Source organism: Puma concolor, chromosome B4, assembly GCF_028749965.1.
Source record: "Puma concolor isolate L17-30 chromosome B4, mPumCon1.1.hap2, whole genome shotgun sequence".
In the NCBI taxonomy this organism is placed as follows: domain Eukaryota; kingdom Metazoa; phylum Chordata; class Mammalia; order Carnivora; family Felidae; genus Puma; species Puma concolor.
Window position 1 is genome coordinate 70,337,962 of NC_141673.1, and position 8,211 is coordinate 70,346,172.

At 41.2% G+C, this 8,211-nt stretch overlaps 1 long non-coding RNA gene across 1 annotated transcript; it reads right to left on the reverse strand.

The window, feature by feature from the left end:
* Positions 1-6,087: 6,087 nt before the first annotated feature.
* On the reverse strand, positions 6,088-7,266 carry LOC147579209 (uncharacterized). The gene is made up of 2 exons (XR_015253139.1): positions 7,114-7,266; positions 6,088-6,295 (listed from the first exon to the last, which is right to left on the reverse strand). It is a non-coding gene; the product is annotated as an uncharacterized LOC147579209 (long non-coding RNA).
* Between the last annotated feature and the right edge of the window lie 945 nt (positions 7,267-8,211).

Below are 8,211 nucleotides of genomic sequence, written 5' to 3' on the forward strand. Positions count from 1 at the left end.
CAGCCCTAAAGCCTTCCAGCTGAGGTTCCATATATGGAACAGAAACAAGCCATCGCTGCTAGGACCTGTCTGAATTCCTGGCTCACAGAAACCACAAGAGATGATAAATGATTCCATGTGGGGGTAATTTGTTACACAGCAAATGATAATTAATACAGTATAACAGCTAGTCACTTTCTCAGGCCAAAATTTTATTTTCCTCTTTCCTCATTCCACTTTTTTTTCTCATATCCATATCCACTCTATTCAACAAGTCTGGTTCACCCTATCTCCAAAATACATCAAGCATGTGACCCCTTCTTATCTCCCATAATACACCATGATCCAAGTAACCATTATCTATGGCTAAGGCAATCAGAAAACTTCTAATTGATCTTCCTGACTTTGCTCTTTCTTCTCTACAGCCCATTCTCCTTTTGGTGGCTAAAGAGATCCTTTGAAAATTTCTATCTGAATATATTCCTTCCCTGCTTAAAACTCTCTACAATTGAACATACTTGAACACTTCCAAGATGTTTGATGCTATTAAGGAACAATTGTGAGTTTTTAAAGTGTGATAATAGTATTGTAATTTCTTTTGATATGCATATAGAAATATTTATAGATGAAATGATATAATTTCTGGGATTGTTTCAAAATAATAGAGAGGGTGAGTAGGTAGGGGTATTGACCAAACAAAGCTGGGCAGGAGCTGAGAATTGTCTATACTAAGGACAAATGCTAGGTAGGGGTCAGTATATTATTCTTTCTATTCTTTGTATGTTTTATAATGTATTTTTTTAAAAAGGGGAAAAAGCCTTTCAGTGTCTTTCTGTTCCGCTTTTGTTCCCTTCTTTTCCCTTATATTTTCTTTAAGAAAGTTATTAGCTTTCTTCTATTTCCTTCTTCTGAGGTAGCTATGGATGGCAGGGCCTGAAGGGTTGGGACCAAGGAAACAGAGCTGAGGAAGTGGCTGAGGGGATGTAGGGGAGATAGAGTTCCAAGGTTGAGAAAGCAGTGATGGGGTTAAAAGATTGGTTACATAAAGGAGGAATGAGCAAGTAAGTAAATAAGGTACAAATATGGACAGGGGGAAGGCCAGAATAACTGCTGTGGTTTTGATTGGAATTGGAGACATTAGAAGTCATGGTAGACAGACAGATAAAGACACAGATGCAGATATGTTGTATGTTTGTCATATATGTATATGCTATATGCATATGTTGTGCTTGTGTATGTGTTTCCTACCTCAGTCCAATGAAAGGATCTAGAAGCAATAACATCCTAGGAGCAATGACCACACTTAGCATCTGAATCTTAGTTTCTAAAACCATTCTCCACTACAAGGAACCAGGGGTCTTGGAAGAAATGGCTGATTCCAGGGCCAGGGCAGGGGAAGCACAAGAGGAGCCTAGAAACTTTTCTTGGGCCAGAAAATAAGAAAGAACTTAAAAAATGATGAAGACATATCAGAAGAGCACAGGAGGTAGCCTGAAGGGGCTCTCAATGGTTAAATTTGGACAACTTAAGCATCCAAAGAAATGATGAAGTAGAAATTGTAATCCATCAAATATAATAGGAATCTATGGGTCTATACACATATGAATGGATGAATGAATAAATGCATGAATGGATAGGGGGAAAGGGAAAACTCTTTCTTACATTAGAATGCAACTAATAAATTTTGAAGGAATGAAAAAATTGGGAAATCACCACTTGGCAACCATCATTATAATGGTTCAGACATGAAGCATCAATAAATGTTAAAACCAGGGGGTGAAGGTTTATTAAGGAATGGTATATTTACATAGTCTCAAAGCTTTTTCCCCACAAAATAATTTATTTTAAAAGTAAAAAATAATAACCTTATAATGGAAGAATCTGATAGATACCACCTTAATCAAAATTAACACCACTAGAAATCAGACAAATGAACGTTATGTGCCTTCTGAGAATACAGGATAATTTCTGTAAAATTCTTACCAAAAAGTCATAGCCTGAATAATTATGAGGAAACATCAGAAAAATTCAAACTGAGGGTTGTTCTATAAAATAATTGGTCTGCGACCTTGAAAAATGTGTAGGTCTCAAAATACAAGAAAGACAGAGGAAATATTCTAGATTGAAGTAGATTTAAAAGATATGACAATTGGGGCACCTGGGTGGCTCAGTCAGTTGGGCGTCTGACTTCGGCTCAGGTCACGATCTCACAGCTCGTGAGTTCGAGCCCCACGTCGGGTTCTGTGCTGACAGCTCAGAGCCTGGAGCCTGCCTTGGATTCTGTGTCTCCCTCTCTCTCTCTACCCCTCCTCCACTCATGCTCTGTCTCTCTCTGTCTCAAAAATAAACAAACATTAAAAAAAAAAAGATATGACAATTAAATGCAGCTCATGATTCTAGATTGGGTCCTGTAACAAAAGAAAAAGAAATTTGCTATAAAGGATATTATTATTAGGACAACGGTCGAAGATAAGTGGGATCTCTTAGGTGATAGGCTTATATCAATATTAATTCCCTAATTTAGATGATTGTACTATGGATTTGTAGGGGAATTTAGGCGGAAGGTATATGGACGCTCTTTGTATACTTTTGCATCTTCTTTATAACTTTGAAAGTACCTCAAAATAAAAAGTAAAAACAAGTCCCAGACAAAAGCCTCTGGGTGCTCCCTCACCCCGCCATGCTGCCCTGCCTTCATCTCCTTCACTCTCCCCTTGTTGGAACAGTTCCCACCGCCCCAGGCATTCTCTGAATGCCAGCCAATTGGGTTCCATGTCAAGGCCTTTGCATTTGCTGTTTCTCTTTCCTGGGAAGGCTCCTTCCAGTCCTCACAAGGCTCCATCCTCCTTTTCATTCAGCTTTCAGCTCACATGGGTTGCATTAGGCTCTTTTATTTCTCCACTGCACTTGTGAGACTTGCTTCTTTACTTGTTTGTTGCCCATCTTTCTTCAGTAAATGTGAGCTCACTGAGGGCCAGGACTTTGTCTTCTTTCACCTCCCTGGACCCAACAGCTAGGATAGTTCCTGGTGCATAGCAGGTGCCTATTAAGTATTGCTGTCTGACTGGTTTCATAAACATTTGTTGAATAAATGACATACTGAACCTCTAAGTAGGTCTTTGGCTTTAGTATTCTAACCCTTTGACATGACTTGGTTTAAAGACAAAATTTTTATTTACTTATTTTTTAATGTTTTTTAGCATTTACTCATTTTTGAGAGACAGAGAGACAGCATGAGCGGGGGAGGGGAACAGAGGGAGAGGCAGACCCAGGATCCCAAGCAGGCTCCAGGCTCTGAGATGTCAGCACAGAGCCTGAGGAGGGGGCTAGAACTCATAAACCACAAGATCATGACCTGAGCTGAAGTCGGCTGCCCAACCAACTGAGCCACCAGTCACCCGTAAAGACAAAAAAAAATTTAAAGGGAGAAGAAGAAAAAGGAAATAGAGTTTGGTGACCAAGTACATTAGGGACATGTTCCACACCCTCTTTGGGATTTACAAAGCCCCTCAGAAGCCCTCCTGAAATAAATCCTGCTTATCTTTGATGAAGCTTGTCTTAACTGTATTTGAGCATGGGATCCTCTTTTATTTACTTATTTTAAAAAAAACTTTTTTTAAATGTTTATTTTGAGAGAGAGAGAAAGCGTGAGCAAGCAGGGAGGGGCAGAGAGAGAGGGAGACACAGAATCTGAAGTAGGCTCCAGGCTCCAATGTGGGGCTTGAGCCCACTAACCCTGAGATCACAACCTGAGCCAACGTCGAATGTTTAACCAACTGAGCCTCCCAGGCCCCTTACTTATTTTTTGATGTGAGGCTATAGAACACTGTCCTAGGATCTTTCTATAGTACATGCTCTGGTAAGAGAGGCAAAACAAAACAAAACAAAACCACTATGGTATATAGATATAAAAAAAAAAAATCTCTAAACACATTAGTAAGTGTCGCTCATTTGACTTGCTAGTGAGGCCATGGACGCCACACTGTTCATTGCAAAGTGGGGCCACCTCATTCTTGATAATCAGATGTACCACGTTCCTCCCTCCTCCAGCAGCCTTCCCAGGGAAGCTGTCACTGGCTGCTGTGCTGGAGGGGCATGAGAGCAGCTTGTGGACTCTCTATCTGCTCTTGACACCAGGGGAAGGGCTGCGTAGGCAATGAGGGATTTTCGTGTATCTCTTGCATTCCAGGAATGAAAGGTCTGTTAAGTAACATAATTTCAAGACTTTTTTTAGCCGCTAATAAGTCTCCTGTCTAGTCATTTTTGTAAGGTATAGTGTTCCTAAATAATCCTAAGTGTATTAATTTACACTTTTGAATGACTTTCCAGACGATTCATTCCTTTTCTATGTGTGGATTAGTAAGTATGGATCACTAAGGATGTTTGTTTTACAACCAGTTAGTACCATGTGTAGCCCTTGTTTAGGACCATGTTTGTTTTCACTAGCCTTTGGAACTACCCCATCTCCTCTACCTTCCAAGTAGAAAATTGATCACATTTTTTTTTTAAATTTTTTTTTTTTAACGTTTATTTATTTTTGGGACAGAGAGAGACAGAGCATGAACGGGGGAGGGGCAGAGAGAGAGGGAGACACAGAACCGGAAGCAGGCTCCAGGCTCTGAGCCATCAGCCCAGGGCCCGACGCGGGGCTTCAACTCACGAACCGTGAGATCGTGACCTGAGCCGAAGTCGGATGCTCAACCGACTGAGCCACCCAGGCGCCCTGAAAATTGATTACATTTTAAAGCTGGGCATGACAGGGGTGCCTGGGTGGCTCAGTCGGTTGAGCATCTGATTTTGGCTGAGGTCATGATCTCAAGGTTTGTGAGTTTGAGCCCCACATTGGGCTTTGTGCTGTCAGTGCAAGAGCCCACTTCGGATCCTCTTCCCCCCCTCTCTGCCCCTCCCCTGGTCACATGTGCTCTTTTTCTCTCTTCTCTCTGCAAAATAAATAAACGTTAAAAAAAAAAAAAAAACAACCCAAAACTGGGCATGAAAGGAAGAGCTTACATCATTTCTTCTTTACAAGGAACTTCTGGGACCTAAATCTGCTTCCCTTCACTCTCCTCTCCTGGGCTGCACCCACCCTGCGCTACCTACCCTTCCCTGCTGCTCCTGCTCCGTCTCTCTCACATGATAGCAAGAAAACAGAAAAGACACAATATTTTTTACCAAAGGCCTACAAGTTCCAAAATGTACTGGCTTCATGATACTTTTTCTTCACTAGGTCAAGAATTTAAACCCCAGTCTGGTCCCAAGTTCTCCCCCTTCCCAAATGCATTTGTGCTCCTTTATTATCTTTCCTCATATGTTTTTAAAAAATGTTTATTTATTTCTTTTGAGAGAGAGTGTGAGCAGAGGAGGAGCAGAGAGACAGGGAGAGAGAGAGAATCCCAAGCAGGCTCCATGCTGTCAGCACTGAGCTGGACGTGGAGTTCCATTCCACAAACCACAAGATCATGACCTGAACTGAAATCAAGAGTCGGACACTTGACTGACTGAGCCACCCAGGCGCTCATTTTCTTATATGTTTTAATTTGGGAACAATTTTTTCTATCAGGATCTAATCTAAACCTCAGAAGACACAAAGTTCAAGTAAGGGCAGAGTCTCCTTAGTCTATATATGTCACCACCACTGGAATGGATGTCGGGTAGTCTTGATTTCTGTAGGGGTGTCCATCATCCACGTGGAGATGCAGTCCAGGCCCCGGGAAACAGTCTGGACTGAAGGCATTTTCTCCGACTATCCTCTGTGGTTACAGCTTCGTACAAAAGAGTATCCACAAAGTTTAGACCTGGGATGGCAAAAGCATCTTTCTTCCTCATGTCTCGAGGCAGAATCAGGAAGGAAGTGACACGGTTTTCAAATGCTCACCCCGAATCTACCTTTGTGATTCAGGTTAGAGAAAAAGAAGAATAAGTGGTAGAAGGGGTTAAAATGAAAGGATGAAGAGAGAGAGAAAAGAGCATTAATTAAAAGTATTAAGTGATAAAAAAAAAAGTATTAAGTGATCTTGTCATAGATATCTGAGACCAAATCCAGTATTTGCAAATAATAACTGCAGAAATTTTCTAAACCTGGGAACACACACACACACACACACCCAATGAAATGAATAAATATTAATTTATTTTATTGTGAGTGAGTGGATCCTGAGAAGACATATGGAAGGATGGTCAATTATAAGTTTCTGTTTTGCAAGTCAGCCAGTAGTTCAGGGATACCATAGAGGAAGCATTTCTGAATCTAAACAGAGAACATCTGGAATTTTTTCATTCCTCTGGAATTTGTCATCTTCATCTGCTTTTTTTTTTTCTTTTTGAGAGAGAGAGAGAGAGAGAGAGAGAATCTTAAGCAGGCTCCATACTCAGCTCAGAGCTCGATGTAGGGCTCGAACCCACGAACCATGAGATCATGACCTAAGCCGAAATCAAGAGTCTGATGCTTACCTGACTGAACCACCCAGGCACCCCTCCCTTGCTTTTTTTAATACATCAATATCTCTGCAAAAGCATCCAGCTAAAACCTAGTCAGCCAATATCCTTCTTATCAGATAGTTGCCAAAAACAATATGCCTCTAATTCATAATTCATAATGATCATCAACTGACCCCTCTGCACAGGGGACCTAGTTCTGCTTCCCTCTTGCTGAAGAGCAATGACTTATCTTGTTGAGGATCAGGGACTCTTGTACGCTGCTATAATAGTGATAATGAAACTGTGAAAGGCACTGCAAACCAGCTAGAGTTAGAACATGTTAGCCCTGTGGGTGGCTTCTCTCTTCCTCTCCTCTCTAGTGTAAAATACACCCGGGGCTGAAGGTTGAACATCTGTTAATCTGGCCATTTAACAAGGAGTCTTTAAAGAAATTTATTTAAACTCTTTCCTCCCATAGGGATCCAAAAGTTCTAGCTATGCCATAGATTGGTAGAATAAAATGGGAAGGGTGCTTTAGCTCAGTTTCTCCCCTCTAAGAAACAAGGAGAGGGGGGAATTACCACAGCTGTAGGGTTGTGCAGTACTAGCCAAATTTTAAAACATAAAAACATCTCCTCTGACCGTCCTCCACCCACCCCCCGGCCCCTTTTTCCTTCAGATTGTTTTTCTCCATCCATTGGTGCACAAATATCTTACTTGTCTCCAAGTCTGCCCTCAAGAAAGAGTACTTATCCAGGTTCAGGGTGAAAAGACCTCAAAATGTGGATCCAGTGAGGCCTGGATTTGGTTCGAATCTTGAGTCGGCTACTTACAAACCGGGCCAGTGCAGGCAAGTTACTTCACTCTGTATGTGAGCTTCCTCCTTCCGTGGGTGGGGTCACGGGGAGGGAAGGAAGTGATGGAGATAAAAATAGCTAACTCACATTTTATATCAATGTTCTCCTTACTCAACAAATATTGAGTCTAAATATGTGTGTGCACTTGGGATACAATGGTAAACGAGACTCAGAACTGGCACTCAAGGAGTTTATAATCTGATGGAAACTCGTGAGTGCCTATTATATACAGACAGTCCCTAACTTATGATGGCTTGACTTGATTTTTTTGACTTTGTGATGCTGCAAAAGGGATACATATTCAGCAGAAACTGTACTTCAGATTTTGAATTTTGCTCTTTTCCCAGGCTAGCGATATGGGGTATGATACTCTCTCATGACGCTGGGCAGTGGCAGTGAGCTGCAGCCACGGGTTCAGGAGAGTAAACAGCTCATACGCTTACAACCTCTCTGTGCCCGTACAACCGTTCTGGCTTTCACTTTCAGTACAGTATTCAATAAGTTGCATGAGCTATGCAACACTGAAGTATAAAATAGGTTTTGTGTTAGATGATCTTGCACAACTATAGGCTAGTGTAAATGTTCTGAGCACGTTTAAAGTGGGCTAGGCTAAGCTAGGGTGTTTGGTTGGTGGGATGTATTAAATGCATTTCTGACTTATGACATTTTCAACTTATGATGGATTTATTGGCATCTCCTATACAGTACAAATCATATTCAGCTATCTGCCATTCATTCTCTTATTTTCTATATTCACTGAAAAGGTATATGAAACATATGTTCCTAAATGATTTAAGGGAATAGTACAAATATTTATCATACACCATTCATCTGCCAGGCTGTGGTCCCTCTCCCTCTGCCCCCCATGCATTTTCTCACGTAATCATCACAACAGATGCGAGGTAAGCATTATCCTCAATTTACAGAAGAAGAAACTGAGATCCAGAGGGGTTAAACA